At 38.7% G+C, this 19782-nt stretch overlaps 1 protein-coding gene across 5 annotated transcripts in view; it reads left to right on the top strand.

Moving 5' to 3' along the window:
* The window catches only part of LOC131683386 (very long-chain-fatty-acid--CoA ligase bubblegum), a 122554-nt gene that overhangs the window by 14096 nt on the left and 88676 nt on the right, over nt 1-19782 (top strand). The window contains exon 1 of one of the 5 annotated variants that reach the window (XM_058965316.1): nt 1209-1428. The exons of 3 other annotated variants lie outside the window; for them this stretch is intronic. The gene's annotated coding sequence lies outside the window, so the exon portion shown is untranslated. Of the gene's footprint in view, nt 1-1208; nt 1429-15449; nt 15609-19782 lie in introns of those variants that run through there. One more of the 5 variants, XM_058965315.1, reaches the window with a different exon arrangement.

Raw genomic sequence — 19782 nt, 5'->3', positions numbered from 1 at the left:
GACGAGCTCAAATTCGCAATTTCCTTAACTAATTCAGTTGTGTTTTGTACCTTTGCAAAGATGGTTTTAAGCACTTTTCTCCTTAGCGGAGCACAAACCAAAAAAAAAAAAAATATCTAAATTTTTCTCCCCTGAGGAGACATACTATAGGGCATATTGTATTAGCTTTTGCTAAGCCAAGCCATGTTTCCATTTCAGTAATTCTCATCAGCTTAATCAGAACACCTTTTCTTGCGGGACATCACGCAGGACTCAGAAACACCAATAGTGTTTTCGTTTTTTTTTGGAACAAGCGTTAATCCGGCGCTAGCTTAGTCCTGTCACTAAGATAGTGTCAGATTCTGATGAGACGAAGTCGAAACGTAAATTCCATAATCAATTGCGGATATTAATTTGAACATTATTTTCCTCCGACTGTCCAGTATTCTTCACCGCGAAGTTTCCTCTGTCCCACTGTGTGCCAGGTATCGTTTTGCGTCTAACGTTTTGCACACGCATTTCATCCGAAACAAATACATAACTCTCACTCTCGGAATTCGACCGACACAGAGGCTCGTTCGATGTTTCCCTTTTCTTTGAGTTCCTCCTTCGTGATTTTCTTTCAAAAGAAAAAAATCTCGCGTGTTTTCTGCCAACTATGATTCAGTTGAATCGCGCGATATATAATTAATATTTGTGTGCAGCGGCGATGAACAACTGGGGGCTTTCCGATGGTCCAGTGGTTCAACACGTGGTTGTTGAAGATATCGGGTTCAACCTAATTGCGGCCAACGAAGAACAGTAATTTTCCAACGAACGTTGCGATGATTGTTGAGTTCCAGTTTGGAAAAGAGAAGCGCGAAGGAGGAGTAAATAAAAAACTACTACCATTAAGTACTATACACGTTTGCCGTTCGTCATCTTGCGAGATCTCGTGTTTTGCATCGTGCTGTTACAACTGCTTTCGCTAGTTAAAAAGGGGTTTTCCTTAAACGACGCGCGTTTTGCCGAATTTGACAAAGGGGAGAGGTGTTGAAGAGTACGACGGCACTTTTGAGAAGAGTAGAAATGCAACCTTTAAACCGAGTTTGAAATTGCGAGAGAATGTAATTTTTAACGTAACGTAATATGTGGCTGAGTACCATTGTAATGGGCAACGTGCATATTTGCATCAGCAGTCTCGCTGATAGTCACCGAGCAGAAGACAACAACAGTAGCGTAGAAGTTTTCTTGTGAGGTATTCCATTTTCGTGTGATCTGAGTTCCAACGTATAAACAAAGTCGTAGTCGGTTTGGTGCAGGTTGTTTTCATTCATATCACTGTGCGTAAAGATACAAATATATGAATGAACGTGGATTTCGTTCAGAAGTTGAATATTATTTTTAATGCGTAGTGATTTCTCTGTGTGTGCAGTAAATAATTGTGTAGCCAGCTAGTAGCAAACGAAGGTTGGTATCGGCATATCTAGCAGGCATAATTACTGACTAATATTTTTATCTGCGGAACTTGAATATGATTTGTTCGTTTTCGTATAATGATTGTCATTTTGTGTCACTCTTGCAAAAATTCTGCTGTATCCGCTTCAGTCCTTCACAAAGTCAGTTCTTAACAATGGGTTTTTAATATGACTCAACCATTTTTTGGTGGCAACTTAAAATACTTTATAATCACGAAATTGTATATTATTCGTTTTCTGTGATGATAGCGATCAACATCCTGTATAATACTAAAATAATCAGATAGTGTGGTATAGCTTGGAGCAGTAAACCGGAACGTTGTTGCGGACTTACCCAATCCGTATTTGCTGGAAAACCACGAGCTTCATGCAGGGTAGATGTACACTAATTCATCTCATTCTTTTTTGACCATTTGAAACAAGGAATACAAGAACACGAATTCGTCGAATCAACCGTTTTATTGGTAACAAAAAGATTGATTTTTGATTATTTATCATAAAATTAAATTTATTGTTTACTTATATAAAGGCTCGCACAGAATGAAGCCAAATCTACCAATCGAACATGTCACCGGCTACCTATCGTGCAAAGTAAACAAACATACTTCTTCAGCAATGCCCTCATGCGTGCTCGCAAGGGGAGTATTGTTATTGGCAGGAAAAATATTACAATAATAGGAGTGAAAAACTATTTGTTTATATATTTACCTTTTCTCATTTCTTATATTGCTTACAAAAATCAGCAAATTAACAAGAACGTGATGAATGCATATTTTAATTGATTCACCGAACCTCTACAGTGCCATTGAACGACTATCAGGCTTATTTTCCCTTTTTTGTATAGTTGATAAATTCACAAACGGAACGTTACAAAACACTCTATTATCTAATTGCGAATATTATGACATTCTTCTTCAAAGATATTTATGGTAAGTGATTTCATGAGTGTTGCCAGGTTTGATGAAACGTTTTCATTACAAGTGACGAGACTCGTGACGTCTCGAAATATTCTCTCCAGCGCGATAAAAAACAAATACGGCTTTGCGCCGCTTCGGTTCCTAGGCCTCGGTTATGCGTCTAAGCCGCATCGAAATGGTACCCCTTAAACAGAGGTTCCTGAAGGGTATCGGATGGTTACCGGAACCCAGGAAAGTTCAACCGTAAAGGAGCCGGAAATCTAGCTGGTTCTAATTCGTTTTCAGGCACCAGTAACAAAAGCGATTCTAACTAGTCGCTCCAGCACCCCGTTGAATTCTAACGATTTCACCACCTAGGCGCCAGTTTGACGATATAAAATGAACTTGGTTTACTTTCGACAAGTTTTGATTCGAGCCAACAACATCCAGCCCTCTTAAGAATCGTCAAAAATCTTCAGAATACTCCAACTCCACAAGATCCACCTGAAAAAAGGAAGACATTTTAGACCAAGACTATGGTACCAAACATAGTCTAAGTGGTCTAACCTGGTTTACTTTTTCTTCCATCTCTTTTTGATCTGATCTGATTTGATATGTTTGATTTACGGGTGCCTTCGGTTAAGTTCATTAACCATTTTGTATCGTCCAACTTATAAGATGAAGAAGGAATTTCAAATATGAACTAAAGCAACTTCAAGTTATCTTTAAATTGAAGAGCAGTTGGACGTTATTCAGGCAGTGTTCTTGCAATAAATTTACACTAAAATTTCAAGTAATAATTTAATTTTCTAATAAACAATGATTCAGTAAATTAGCATTAAATATGAATTGCGTGGAATAAAATGATTTGTTAAATAACATTAAAAAAATAAAAATCAACACATAGCCAACCCTAGTTACTGTAAAATTCTTGTTTTGGTACTATAGTATAACATTGGACTTCACTGCAAATGGTTATTATTGTTCTGTCACAGTGACATGATTTCCGCTTAAAATAACTTGAAAAATCCGCTTAAAATAACCTGAGTCCTGCGTTGATTCAAATTCTTTGAATAAATTTAAACACGTTATTCATTGATTAAATAGCATTCAATAAATCAAATGAAATAATGTTTGGGATGGTTTTCGCTGGGATGTTCCGTTTGCCACGATAAAGTTGCTTAATTTTTCATTCAGTATGAATTTATTTTGTGATTTGATCAAAGTCATTCAAAGTTACAGCAAATATTTCGGTTGCTAGAAAAAAATAAATGGTCTGTACTCCACGCAGTGTTGCGCATTCCTCTGTACGGGACTCTATATTGTATACAGACTCTAGATCAGAACTACACTTTTCACCAGACTACAATATCGTTCTCTATAGGGTAATGCCGCGCCAGGAGAGATGCCCCACTCTCTATATCTCGTATATGGGGTCATTTATATACGGTAATATGATATTGTGAGATTGATTTTCGGAGTATGTATTACACTTTGTAACGGGTGTTACGATCAAAAGTTGCTCAACTTCATCTTGACGCGTTTTTTCAACGTGCAAACATGTACACTAGACTGCCCAGAAAAATAATGAATTTTTGAAAACTCAATCGGCCCACCCCTGAGTCGATTCCTAGTTCCACCAGGAGTGCTTGCTCCAAATTTGAAGCAAATCGGACAAGTCTAGCTACCGGACCAACGTGCTTGAAGTTTGTATGGGATTTTTCGACAATTTACATGGAGAAAACCCCCTTGCACACATTTTCACCGCTAGGTGGCACTGTATACATCAGATTATCACCAAAAGTGAAACTTAAGAAGATAATTTTATTATCTACAACTTTGTTGAAGACTGCAAAGCGATCCGACTCCAAAAGGAAAAGTTATTAAACTTTTAACGAAGTGATGTCTGAGTCAGTTTTGCATGGGGCCTAGCAGTGCATGATAGTGTATTAGTACTAGGTTCTAACAAACTAAACATTTTTGTGGATTAATGGTTAAATTTAGCTGAATAGTATGTTCGGAAGAATTGCAGTACATAATACGAGTTATGTTTTGGTTAGAAAATTTTAGTTCAATCTGTGACCGCATAGATGGCGCCAACACTAATCTCTCTTCGTTGAAAAGTTAGTGTTGGCGCCATCTATGCGGTCAGATGTGGAACTACAATTTTCTAACCAAAACATAACTCGTATTATGTACTACAATTCTTCCGAACATACTATTAAGCTAAATCTAACCATTATTCAATAAAAATGTTTAGTTTGTTAGAACCTAGTACTAATACACTACCATGCACTGCTAGGCCCCATGCAAAACTGACTCAGACATCACTTCGTTAAAAGTTTAATAACTTTTCCTATTGGAGTCGGAGCGCTTTGCAGTCTTCAACAAAGTTGTAGATAATAAAATTATCTTCTTAAGTTTCACTTTTGGTGATAATCTGATGTATACAGTGCCACCTAGCGGTGAAAATGTGAGCAAGTGGGTTTTCTCCATGTAAATTGTCGAAAAATCCCATACAAACTTCAAGCACGTTGGTCCGGTAGCTAGACTTGTTCGATTTGGCTCAAATTTGGAGCAGACACTCCTGGTGGGACTAGGAATCGGCTCAGGGGTGGGCCGATGGGGGTCATTTTTTTTCTGTCACTCTAATGTACACCCCTCATTTTAAAAATGTATGTGTGTAGCATCATACTGTTTGACTTTGGCATTTGCTTTTCAGTTGTGAAAACGACATCGAAGTAAGAGGAGCAACGGAGCAAAATTTTGCTCGGGCATCGCGAAAATCTGCATACTCGAACGTATAGTTGGCGACATCAGGAATAAGCACCCCTTCCCGGCCATCTATGGAAGTTATCCTTCAATGTCAGCTTCTTTCTCCGAACAGCCTAGATAAGTCGTGTAGTGTCGGTAGTGGTTGTTTCAATCGGCTAAGAATTACACTACGGACTACCTGTTCCAGTGGTAAAAATCCACCAAACAGGGAACCCCAATTCCATAGTGTCATGCGACTCGTGCTATGGGTAAAATTGTTTAGGGGGTTTAAAATATTGTCAATAGCGAACGGAGCCTGGGAACAGTTGGGCGAACTCCCCAGTATGCTGAATTACGCAGATCCCCTTAATTTTGCCGAATTTTTGTTGGCTGGGGGTTTGTTGAGACTCTCGGCTGATGGTAGTTCGGTGAAGTTTTGCTGAGTTTCGATTATCAAATTTCGATGTGTACAGATGAATCTACTCAGAGGCTCCCATGTCGTAGGAGGTGACTGAAAGTAGGAGACCCTAAGTCAAGGTCTAGTTCCGTGCCGAGGACTTGATACGTGGAGGGTCTAAAATATGCCAGTCGCGCAGGGAGCATTTTGGGTTTAGCCCTTACTGTGTTATGCGAATCTCTGACACAGTGGACCATTATTTTCTTCGCAAATCGTGGGAATCAAATGATCGTGTCCCATTTAAACCTGATATGGCTCGCTATATGCGTTAACATCCCAACTCGCTTGGTGTCTTCTAGTTGTTGTGCAATTTATGTTGGAAATGAAATGTACAGTTCTCTAATCAACAATGGTTAGAATAGCACAAATCAATCTCCAGCATAAACGTACAGCATGAATTTATCTCGACTCATGCAGGAAGGTAAAGGTTCCATAGCATTGCTTCAAGAACCGTATTACCATAAAGGAAACTTCTATTTTGGAAAGTTACTTTACACTGCTTTCATTGCTTACAAAAAAGACAGGCATGACTAACCCACGTGAAATGCCTCGTGCTTGCATTCTTGCAAATAAGGCTATTGACGCGTGTCTCATATCGGAGCTCACAACTCGCGATATCTGTGTTGTCACAGTTACACTGACTGCCGGAAACGTAGACAAAAAATAGATATATTGTTCAGCATATCTCCCGCATAACGAGTCATCTCCTTCTGATGATTTCATAAGCGTTGTATCATATTGTAGCAGAACTGGGCTTCCGCTCATTTTCGGCAGTGATCACATCATTTGGGGCAGCTCAGACATCAATCTGAGCGGCTCTGGACTGATGGAGTACATAAGTAGTACAAATCTCCATATTCTGAATGTGGGAAACAGACCAACTTTTGCGAGGTCTGAGAGGGAGAAGGTGTTATGCATAACACTTTGCTCTGATAGAATTTTGCATGAGCTGGGAAATTGGCAGGTTCCAAATGAAACTGAACCGTCTCTATCCGATCATAAATATGTATTTTTCGATCATTTTGATGTCTCCTTCAATGTGGTGACATATCGTAATCCTAAATCTACAAACTGGGACCTCTTTTTGGAAAACTTGGCGACTATATTTCATGGATATTTTCCAACAATTAGTCAACTAGACGACTTAGATGACGTCGTGGATACGACAAACTCATTCGTATTAGCATCCTACGAAGAAGCTTGTCCACTTCGTACTGTTAAATCGACTAGGGGAACCCCTTGATGGAGGGTTGAGCTTGAAAGAATGAAGAAAGTTATGAGAAGAGGTTGGAACCGGCGTCAGCGTGATGACTCCAGAGCTTTCAGGTCAGCTCGTAGTGCATATAAGAAATGTATTAGATCTTCAGAACGGGCTGGCTGGCAAAACCTATGCATTAATGTCTCTAGTCTGAACGAGGCTAGCAGGTTAAATAAAATTTTCTCCAGATCGAATGATTTTCAGATGAACTCCTTAAATATCAGAGATGGTGTTTATGTGATGGACGAAAAAGATGTTCTTAATAGTCTCTTCGATACACACTTTCCAGGTTGTATCGATCCGGAGCTGAACAATGTTCACAGATCTTATTCTGTTGATTCGGACTAGTGGGCGTTAGCACGCACATTGGTTTCCACTGAATCGGTCAAGTGGGCAGTTGACAGCGTTGCTCCATACAAATCACCCAGAAAAGATGGAATACTTCCCGTGCTACTGCAAAAGGGATTTGATATTCTTAAACATGTCTTGAAAAAGATTATGCTTCCCAGTCTTGCTACCGGGTATATCCCGAAAGCATGACGAGAATAAATGTTAGATTTATTCACAAAGGGGGCGCTCAAGCTATGAAGAAGCCAAGAGTTTTGGGCCTATCAGCTTAAGTTCTTTTCTTCTGAAAGCTTTGGAACAGATAATCGATCATCACATCAGGAACGTTAGTTTAGTTGAATATCCACTGCACAAATTGCAACATGCATATCAGTGTGAGAAATCCACGATCACTCTGCTTCACGATGTTGTTTACAACATTGAGAAAGCCTTCTCGCTCAAGCAATCTAGCTTAGGTGTATTCCTAGATATTGAGGGTGCTTTTGACAATGTGTCCTTCCAGTCTATTCTGGAAGCGACGCGCGGTCATGAGATACCTGCATGTATCTTGGGTTGGATAAACGCAATGCTTAGTAATCGCATACTTTGCTCGTCACTGCGACAGGCTGAGATACGGATGTTGAGTATTTGCGGTTGTCCTCAGGGCGGCGTTCTGTCACCTTTGTTATGGAACTTGGTAGCCGACGGCTTGTTGAAGAAACTCAATGAGCTTGGATTTCCAACCTACGGGTTTGCTGACGATTACCAAATACTAACTACTGGATTTTGCATCGGAACAATCTTTGACTTAATGCAACAGGCATTAAGAGTTGTCGAACAGTGGTGTCGACAAGTTAAAGTATCAGTTAACCCAAGCAAAACTTCAATGGTTCTTTTCACGAAGAAGCGAATAACAACCGGGGTTCGTCCCCTGCAGTTCTTTGATTCTGAGCTACTGTGTGCGGATCAAGTCAAATACGTTGGAGTTATATTGGATTCCAAACTGAATTGGTCTGCTCACATTGAATTGAGAGTCAAGAAAGCGTGCATGGCGTTCGGGCAGTGTAGACGAACTTTTGGAAAGACCTGGGGTCTCAAACCTAAATACATCTATTGAATTTACACGACAATTGTACGTCCAATACTGTCATATGGATGTCTTGTGTGGTGGCAGAAGGGAGAGGTGGTGACAGTCCAATCAAAGCTAAACCATCTGCAAAGAATGGCGCTCATGGCGTTGACTGGTGCTTTCACCACGACTCCGACTGCTGCTCTTGAGGCACTTCTAAATATTAAACCATTACACATACACCTCAAACAAGAAGCACTATCATGTGCATACAGACTGCAGGTTACTGGGTTTTGGAACAGTAACCATGTTGATCTTGCTACCGGTCATACACGATTGTGGTCACAAATGGTTACATGGGGTGAAGATATTCTTGCTCCCAGCGATATTACACTCACATGTAGTTTTCCTTACAGGACATTCCATGTGAAGATTCCCTCTTGAGAGGAATGGTTGTCTGGCTATATGGAAAGACAACAACAAACGCAAGTTGTCTGTTACACTGACGGTTCTCTGATGGAGGGACGTGCTGGTGCTGGTGTCTACTGTCGTGAAATGAGATTGGAACAATCTCACTCACTAGGTAGATACTGTACTGTATTCCAAGCAGAAATTTTTGCGATTATGTGCGGGGTACAATCGGCCCTTCAACTTCAACTTCTGCTCCGATAGTCAGGCTGCAATCAAGACCCTTAGCTCAGACAAATCACGGTCCAAACTAGTGATCGCGTGCCGAACCCAAATCGAAGAACTAAGCATTGTCAATACTATCTACCTTGTCTGGGTGCCCGGACATTGCGGTATTACTGGAAATGAATGGGTTGACGAATTGGCCAGGGTAGGTTTAGTGATTGACTTCGTTGGTCCTGAGCCCGCGCTGCCAATTTCGACAAGTTGGATAAGGGGAAAAATACGGTCGTGTGCTTCGTCCGAGCACCGAAATTGTTGGAGAAATCTACAAACGTGTCGCCAAACAAAGGCGTTTCTAGAACAACCGTGCCCAGTGATTTCGAAAAATCTCCTACATTTTTCGAAGCTCCACTGCGGCATGCTGACCAGGGCTTTAATCGGCCACTGCAAACTCAATTGTCACATGGCAACTATTCAGCGCGCTGTGTCTTTTTCATGTGATCTTTGTGAATCCGACTACGGAACCTCATATCATCTGATATGCAACTGTACAGCGGTAGCGCAATTGCGATTTTGAGTTATCGGCCGTTCTTATATAGACGAACGTTTGGACGACTGAAACTCAGAGACATACTAAAGTTTCTTATCCAATGTGGTAAAGAGCTTTAGGCTTATTCGCAGGCAAGTTGAACTACTTGTGAGTTTAACTTACCTGTTGTTTATTTTTATTTTTGTGTTGTTATTTTCCCACCCTTCCAATTCTACTTCCCCACACCTCCTTGTCCTTTCCTCACGCTCAGGAAATGATGAAAACACACGGCAAGGCCCAAATCCCCGACTGCATACAGGAAACGTGCCATTTTAGCCAATATATTCTGATTCTGATTCCCTCCCCTACATACGCCAGTGCTCAGTACTAGTGATGTATTATTTTTCACGCGATAAACGCAAATCATCGATTAATCTCAAAAATAATCGATTATAAGCTCTCGGCAAAATCGAGTAAATCGATTAGCTGATAGCTATGAATCGACGACATAATTCATGAAGGGGTTGCTAACGAAAAATATGAAAATCGCTTAACAAAATGACCTAGACGATCTTTTTTTGGTTGACAAACTAATATTTTCCACCTACTCGAACATCATTAATCAGTGCCCCTGTTTGAATATATCAAACCAAACATATCACTGTTGCAATTTTATAAGTGGTAAGTAAAATAAATACTTGAGGTTGATCAAATCATGTACAAACATTTTGGGTTACATATAATCGGGAGATGGCGAAAAACCGATCAAAGCTGCAACTGCATATAAAACCGATGCGTGTGACGAATAAAGAATACAGTGATGACCCGATTTTATCAGCCTCCGATTTTGTCTACCCCCTATTTTGTCAGCTTCGTATGAAAATATGTTTAATGGTATCTAGCAGACTAATCAAATCAAATTCGAACAAATTCATTTTTGAGTATATTTTTCTTAACTTTTAGAGTATATTTTTCTTAACTTAAACGGGTCTGCACTGTATCACACAATCGCCGATAATAGAATTTGAAAATCACTCTCCATAGAAATCAGCTGTCAGCCACGTGTCTCGGTAGCAACGCAATAAATGCATTTGCGTCACTTTTCAACTTCGACGTACACCTATTTGGCGGAGGTATTAAGTTGGGTAGGTGATTTGATTGATTGGACCCAAATCGGGCTAAACAGCCATTCGAGCAGGCGTTTGGTATCAGATTGCACATTTTTCCCATTCAGGATTGAACTCAGCAAATGGGTGTGTTTCAGGGAGAATGAATGAAAATTGGTGCTACTTGTACTTGAACTGCTCGTGTTTTTTTTTCTGGTGGATATCCTAAGTTAATATCAAGTTATTATTCATAAAAAAGTTAAATATCCCTGTACCAACCATAGTTTTACCATCAACGATTGGAGCAGAGCTTAATTAGCAAACTTCTGTACTACACATCGAAAATGGTGAAATTTGAATGAGATGTAAACCAATATATGAAATTTGATTGAATGTTAAATTAAAATCAATGCGCATAATAAGAGTATCAAAAAGCACGTGATTTTACACTTCATTCATATAGTAACATATAATTTTCAATCAAGTTGTTAACGGATAGATTAATTTTGTGTATTTAAACTATTTAATTGGTTGTTCGACCCAATCGATGGGCTATACTTTCCTCGGCGTCAATATTCTTCCTTCGAGCCTAAAAACAGAAGATGCTTCTTGACAGATAAGTTTACTCAATTCCCGTGAGAGACAAACCAAAACTGGTTTTTAATAGAATTTTTGTGATCACGACATGACTAAATTAGTTATGGAATTTGCGTTTCGACTTCGTCTCATCAGAATCCGACACTAACTTAGTGACAGGACTAAGCTAGCGCCGAATTGACGTTAGCTCCAAAAACGGAGACCCTAATTGTGTTGCTCATAAACACAATTAATGGCTTTGGTTTGGAGCTAGCGTCAAACCGGCACTAAGTTAGTGTCAGATTCTGATTAGAAGTCGAAATTCGAATTCCATAACTAATGTAGTTATAGATATTGTATATTTAACGCGCAAATGTGGATTTAAACAATTTTCTCCTTAGTGGCGAAAAATTTGTTTTTTTTTTCATTTTTTTCCCTACACCCAGAAATATAGCACAGTACGACATTATTGTAGAACGATTAATTCATCAGAAAACAGCTTAATCTATGCTCTATATGCTATATTCAATTCATTAAGTTCAAAAACCAATTCGAATATGTTCAAGCTGATAAAAATGCAATAGCTGTGAATGGGTTAGAGAGAAGGGAGAAGTAACTCTAATTTTCTTAAATGCGCGCGATGAAAAAAACTTCATGTATCGTTTGAATTTAGAAATCATATTTAGATTAAATGTTCTATCTATCTATTAATTTTAATAGATTCCTAAATTATGTCCAGTAAAGAGTTAATTTATTATTTATAGAAGGGTCTGTAGGAACAATCCGGTTCAATGTGTATTGAATTCGCACGTTTTAAGAGTACACATATTGAGTTGTACCGTCAATAATAGCTGATAACGAGTATCAGGCGATATTCCTATTTATCTTCTCTTTGAGACAACAATGTGCTATAGCTTGTTTGTGTCCAAGAAAAATTGGGTTTTGTTATATTCAATAGACCATCATTAATGTTATAATAGTGTGCGTAGGGGCACCTGGGTGGAGATAAGTTGGTGTAATCCTTTTTTCTCCGTTTGTATTAGACATATTGCGATGTCTCTCGTTATGTGTTGAATACTATGTTCACACTACAGAGTTATAACACGTTATAATAATTAGCATAAAGAAAGATGTCATGAAGATAGCGTTAAAACACGTTTTAACTCGTAGTGTGAACGTAGTATAAAGTTATGTGAAATACAATCTTCTATGCGTTTATGCTGATTTACATTTTTTTCAGTGGCGTAGCCAGAAATTCGGTTTAGTGCGGGTTTTGGCGAAAACCGATGATTTTTCGAAAATGCTAGAATTTTATGTAGCTTTGATAAAATATTCTGTACCATAAAAAGAATCGATATAGAACCGCTTTTTTATGATTCATTGTAAAAGTTAAAGAATATACACTTCGAAAGTGAAATAAATGGTCAAAAACTTTTTTACGGTTAAAATGACATAATTCCGATACCGTCCTCTTTGGTGGTTTGAAAACTTCGAAGAAGTTTTCCAACATAAAACAGTGCGAATACTGATATAATAATTTTGGTAATTAATTTTCCTAGAAGTACTTATGCAGAGAAAAATTTCGTGTCTTTAGCAAAGTTGTTAAGAATGTCTCAGGCTTTGAACACACTGTGAATTTTATTATTTATCAAAAACAGAAAAGATTTTTCATACACAGAAATATCAGTATTCATGTCTTCAAGAAAGTTGTTTGTAATTGCACTCTAGAAAGGTTTAGTCAAGACATTAATTCACAAACTATCTCTTTTGGTCATTTTCCATCGACCTCTGTGTGCACTTAGTATCAATAACTAGAGACGTGACTACTGACTCCACCATCTGGACGCTAGATATCGGCCCATCAACACATTAACCGGGGCCAAGAGAATGATCGTAGTAGCCATGCGTATAGGACGCAAAAAATCGCTGCTGTCATTTTTTAGTTTTGTGATTTTTCGTCGTTTTTCGTTCTATGGATTTTATATACGCCCTGCTGCTGGTAATTGAAAAGCTGGTTCTCATTGTTCGTGGAAACAACGTGGAAACAGCAAGTGTGTCGTAAATGTGAAAAAAAATCTGTGATCCCGGCTGTAGGCCTGTACTCATCATCACACGTTAAGGACGTCTGGAGCAGAGGACTCGAATAGTACGGAATACTCAGATAGAGCAGGACTAAAAGGCTTTTAGTCGGCACAGATTTTATGTCTGTGAAGAAATCTCTATCCAACTACCTGGAATGGCTAACACCGAATTAATATTTACATTTGAGTACTGTTCTTGAGGCATGAACTAATGGCGTTTTCGTTTTTTCTTGGTGCTACACCGGTGTAGTGCAAAGAAAGAGATAGACTGATTACACCCAAGTTTGAATGAGTGTAGCACCGACTACACCGGTGTAGTGCACTGTCAAAAACGAATATGCCATAAAATAACAGATCTGCGTTCGACGTTTACAGCGCATAACCTTGAAAATAATGGTTGAAGCACCAGCAGAATACACAGAGAATGTGGTAGCACGGTGGTGCCCGAAGCCTGTTTCCTTTGCAGGGTATTCAAGAAAATTTAGTGAGATCAATCCAATTTATTGTTATTCTATAGTTCATACCGTACCATAATTATTATATCCACATATCTCCTTCCAATTTTCCTCCCTTACTAACAAACTCTTCCATCCGTAATACCTATGATGATTGAGTGGGTTCCCCGCATCTTCTAAAGTAGGTATTCAACTAACATTTTTTTTCACTTTAGCAATCGTAAGGATATTGCCAGGTGTGCATCCTGACCTGCTAGAGACAAACGGACAACGCCATTTGCCATAATTGTCCTACTTTTGTTATTTTGTTATTATGCATACTAATTTTTCGTCTCGTCTCACCTTCGTGTCAACTTTACAAAAAACATTTTCAGCAAATATTGAAATTTATGCAGGTGAAGGTGGGCAGTTGTAAAATTTGTCTCTAATCCGCATTTAGGTACATCCCTTCAAAGTGAGCTCTTGAAAGATTGGAAATATCAGGGTTATGATTATTATTTTCTAAACTCCGTGATTAGTTGCTATTATCATGCAGGTATCTTGAATGATTTTGGGATGATTCGACAACTATGAAACTACGACTACGAGATCAGTTAGAAAATCCCATTCTCACAATCGTTCAAAAGTCCCAATAATATTTAAAGCAATCAATACGTCGAGAATTGATCAGAAAATTATTATTGTGATATTCATTTTATTTAGAAGGCAGCAATATTTTTTTCTTCAATCCAAATAATTTTGTTTGGAGGGGGGTTTAACCCCAAAACGGTTAAATTTTCACGGTTAATGTGGTGGTCGAGAGCAAACTGTTCATAATTTTTTTTTGGTTAGGATCATATGTGATATGAGTACTCATATGACATATCACATAATGGTATACCTTTGAATATTCCATTTAAGTGATAGGGCCAAATCAAGTTTTACTTTCAACAGTTCTGGATCCTGAATTGGTGTTAAAATAATTAGTACTGCTTTAAAATCAAGAGTATCGTTGTTAGTAACAGTTATTTTTGATGCTGCCTAACTCAAACAATCTCTTTCTCTCTCTCCCTTTCTCTCTCTTCCTCTCTCGAGATGATAGTGCTGGTAATAACCTAATCAGCGCCTACCTACTGATTACCCGGTCCAGCCGGTACAAAGTTCAACGGCAGCAGCAAACCACGAAACGGAAATGGAAAGTGTGATAGTTTGCCCAAAATCAGTAATTTTCCTCGCTCACCACCGCGCCGGGTACAATCAGTGCGTCTTAATTTTCACTTGACGGTAGGGTAGCTCTCAGAGCTTGCCTGCTCGTTATAGTTAGCTTATCAAGTGTTATCAACAATTGCAGTGAGTTATTTACGGTCGCCTTTCGTGCCGTGATCACTCCCGATGTGTTCTGTTCATCTATTCCTCCAGCCAATCGTCGTTACCGCGAGATCTCGAGCTCGAATCGGTACCCTCGGCCCGCCTGCTTCTGTAGATGGTTGTCTGCGTGTTCTGCCCGACGACTCTCTGGATGGCCATAGGAAACTTTGAACTCTTCCGACTGATATTAGGTGCTATCAGGGGCGATATTTCATCTAAAAAAATAGCTTACACGCACACTCCGGCACAATGTTTCTGATATGTATTTACTCTATAATGAGACTAAAATATATAAAACAACTGGCTGATATCTCTAATAAATTGAGTAATACAGAGTGTGATTTTTTTCAATTCCCAAGCATGTGCGAGAAGGAACTCGGGACGTGCGCGCGGGCTTTAGCGTTCCTATACGAATTGGTAATAGTTAATGATTAGATTATTGTTTTTTGGCGCTAATTGTATTGGTGACTTTGGGAAGTGCCTGGAGGAAACTCGAAGCAACGGCGAGTTCTCTTGGATCAGATTGGGTGTTTCAGTGTCAATTGGTGCATCGAATCGTGTGGTACTCTGCGTACCCTGCAAACACCGGCTGAACCAAGGTCTATTCGGCCGGCACAGTTTCAATTCTAAAGTGTTGATCAGTGTGTGGTTAAGTGTAAATTGGGCGCAGTTTGGCGGAATAAGAATGTGAGTTATTGGCTTTGATAGATCGTTTTAATTTGGTTTAAAATTTGGCACAAAGAAGGATGTTCATGTTTCTCATCACAATAGAATAGGTTATAGGCAAAGGCTTTGACAAAAGCCAGTGAAAACTTCATCGAGTACCATGTCATTCGATCGAACAATATACGGTGAAAGGGTTCCAACGTGGTCACGATGTCACTGATTATTATAGTAACGATGCTTCTACACAATTCAGGGCTATTTATTTTTCCGAATTATTAGTTATGTATTTTATTCTAATTCATTTCCACCTTGGACAACAAGCGTAATAATGATTTTTTTTTCAAATTCTTAAAAGTTTAGAATGATATGTGGAAAAATTCCCAACACTCAGATTATTTCATACATATGCATGTTCTAGTGCTGGTGCTTGGTAGTTGCTCAATATCAACGTTCACCTACAAAAGAGAAATGACAATTTAGTTGATATACATCAAAAAGGATATGTATTCACTTAAAAAGCCATCATTCAAAATAATTCAAAATTTTATCTTACTATAGAATATTCCTTGGTCGCATCCTACGATTCTTGAAATTCTGAAGGAAATGGCAGCGGATCAGAATAAATAAAATCCAAATCAAAAAATTGGTTATCAAAAATCTGTATCATTGGTTACATAAGTGAACAGACATCACTACCGATAAAGGTGTCCAAATGTTGGAATTGCGTATACAGATTAACGGTGGTCGCACCTTGGCCATTTCGGTTAAATAAGCAATCAAATGGAGATACCAGTACATGAGGGGTTATTATGAATCGTGCTGAATGTGTTTTCGAGAAAACTGTACATTAACCGACATTTGCCAATATATTTCAGTCTCTAGACCCCGGCATTTTGACTTCGACGCGTACTCCATATTCAAAAGCAAATTTTCGAAATTCTTCTGTAAATGTTCTCTGAATTGACGAGATATACAAGAAAAAGATTTTCTTACTTTGGAGTGAATTCTAGAAATAAAAATATGCCAATTTTTGCATTTTTGTGGATAAGCTTAATATCTATATGGATACTGAAACCCCTTTTCACGCATTATCGAAAAATATAATCATTCGGGGAATAGATTGAAAATCACGTTAAATGGCACAAAGTGATTAGAATTAAGATAATCTACTTGGCATACTTGAAAACACAATATCGCGCATAACTTCTACAAAACAAAATGTTTTGCAGTAATAACACATTGGATAATAAGTTTCACTTAACTTGAGGTACACAACGAGAGGCATCGCTATATGTCTAATAGAAGCGGAGAAAAGGGGATTCCGCCAATTTACCCCAACCGCCAACTAGCCCCGTATAATTATTGTATCGTTTGTTGAACAAAACAACACGGAAGCTGGCGACAAATTTACTAAAACATTTGATGCTACAAAATACAACAATTGAGTTATGAGAATTGGAAGAATGCGATCTTGGTTGTTTTCTGAATTTTGCTGGATTTTCCATTTTTGGGCTTAGGTAGCTTCTGAAATGTTTTTAGCAGATTGTATTGTACTTCTTTGAGAAAGTTCTTTAATTTTTCTAAAGATAGAATTACCAATTTTGAAAATATTTTAAGAACCTAGAATTAGAAGGGTTTTTTTTTTTTTTAATTCAGTTTGTTTATTTACTAGTCACAAATGCGTTAGCTTGGCGGTGCCAAATATTTTTTTTAAATTTTGAATATCTTAAAACTAAGAGGTTGTATAAATATTTTTTAATATTGAGAAGAACGTTTTTTTCCACTATCTTAACCTAAAAATAGGTTTCGATTTACAAGATTGAACAATAGTTTTTTCACAAAGCATTTTTACAGCTATCTTAAGACTAGGAATGTAAATTAATATACAAGAAGGGGATCAAGTTTTAATGAGAATTTTCACAGTTTTTTCTTAAAACTAGGAATACAATAAGATATTGTGTTTATTGTGTTGTGTTTAAAAATTTGTGTTCAACTAACAGTAAGTCTTAATGAACTAAACTAAAAATAATTAACTTAACAGCAAACGGTGACGAAATTGTGATGAATTGTTATCGAAGTCAAAGAACTCGGCAAACTCGTTGAAGTGACGAACCATCGCTATAATCAGACTATTGGCAGCATAATTAGTGTTACGCATTTCGATGTGTAGCAATGTCCGAGGGCGAACAACTTGGGTTGGAGCATATAAGTTGATTCGTCCAAGAAGATCGGGTACATTGTACTCAGCCAACATAAGTTTTAAAATGAAAATGGCCTGCGAAGCGTGTCTACGTTCTTGCAAAGTATGTAGTCCTAATAGCCTGCAACGATTCCCATATGGTGGTAGGTTCAGCGGGTCATTCCAAGGCAATTGACGTAAAGCATGTCGTATAAATTTGCGCTGGATAGCTTCAATCCTTTCACTCCACGTTGTATGATAAAGGGACCAGCCAATATTTGCAAATTCCAACTGCGAGCACACCAGTGAGCAATATAAAGCCTTAAAACACAAAGGATCTTGGAATTCGCTGGAAATTTTAAACATAAAACCCAGCAATCGATTCGCTTTGTCAATAATCGCTGATAAGTGATTGGTATAAGTAAGCCTTTCATCAAGAATAACGGCTAGGTCTTTTACGTGGTCAACGCGTTGCAGCTGAGTTCCAGCAATATTATAGTTGAAATTAAGCATTTCTCTTGTGCGATGAAAACTGATGACAAAACATTTCGGAACACTGAGAATCAACATATTTCTTTGAGACCACTTGTAAAATGTATTGTTGAGACACTGTAACTCATGGCAATCGACTTCATTCCTTATGACAAGAAATATCATCATCATCAGCGAAAAACAGTTTCCCTCCATGCTTTATAACGAAAACCGCATCCTTTACGAATAATGATAATAGTAACGGACCTAATGTACTACTTTGAGAAACTCCGGAATTATTAGAAAAGGTTTCAGAAACGTCACCAATTTGCACGACGTCCTCGCGGTGCACAAGGTAAGATCGTAGCCAGCGGCAGAATCTCGTGGTACATCCTATTTTATCAAGCTTTGCTAGCAGAATCTCGTGGTTAACTGTGTCGAAAGCGGCCTTAAGATCTGTGTAGACCGTGTCCACCTGAAGTTTCTTGGATATTTTTCTATGCAAAACTATTGCTGATTTCGGTTTTAGACCAGAGTCGCCCTAGGTTCGCTCTAATATTTACAAAATCCATACAAAAGTGACAGCTCAGAGCGAACCTAGAGCGACTCGGTTCTAAAAACAAAATCAGCATATGTAAAGCTAACTAGATTCGTCTCAACCGATCGACCAGGGAAGGATCCGTGCTCAAGTGCTTATGTAATGTTTACTAGCAGGAATCAGCACCTCGTTGATTAGCGATTCGAAAATTTTTTGACTCGACTAGCGAAGTGATTCCCCGGTAGTTCTCGATGTTGCTTTTGTCACCTTTCTTGTGTACCGGAAACATGACTGAACACTTCCAATCATCGGGAATTTTTTGCTGCTGAAGTGACACATTGAAAAGATGCGTCAGTGGGATCGCTAAAATATCGGAACATTTTTTCAGAACAGCTGAAGGCATAGCACTTAGTCCTGGAGCATAAGACGATTTCGTTTTTTGTAGTGCAGAGAGATTCTGAAATGGTAAATATATTCATATCCACCGCACCAACGGGAACATCATGGGACGCGTTGTCGAGCTCGATGGCAGATGGCGCATCAGTCGTGAAGACACTCAAGAAGTAGGTGGCAAATAGGGAGCACTTAGTCGCCGTCGTAGTCGCTACTTCGACATTGTAGACCATCCTAGACTGAAGACTCGTTTCCTTTCCTTTCGTATTAAAAAAGTCCAGAACCCCTTCGGATTTCGTCGTCAGTTTTGTTGGATGCGGTGCACATATCCTTTGTGCAGTAAATTATTGTAACAGCGGTACTCATTACTAGCTATGCCGAAAAAGCACTTGAGAGTAGGGCATCGTCGGTTTGTGTACGCACGTAGAGCTTTGGCACGGATGCGTTTCAGATTCCGAAGCATTGCGTTCCACCGCGAGGCTTCCTGGGAGGTCGATAATTTGTAACGGATTTTTCTACACAGTCAAGGAGTAATCGATTAAAGAGATCAACTATAGCATCTACATCCACTTGATCAAGTAGTACACTCCAGTCGATCAGCGATAGTCAGCGGC

The sequence above is a fragment of the Topomyia yanbarensis genome, chromosome 2 (genome assembly GCF_030247195.1).
Source record: "Topomyia yanbarensis strain Yona2022 chromosome 2, ASM3024719v1, whole genome shotgun sequence".
Classification (NCBI taxonomy): domain Eukaryota; kingdom Metazoa; phylum Arthropoda; class Insecta; order Diptera; family Culicidae; genus Topomyia; species Topomyia yanbarensis.
The sequence above is the reverse complement of the archived record's forward strand: the minus strand, read 5'-3'. Positions and strand labels throughout refer to the sequence as shown.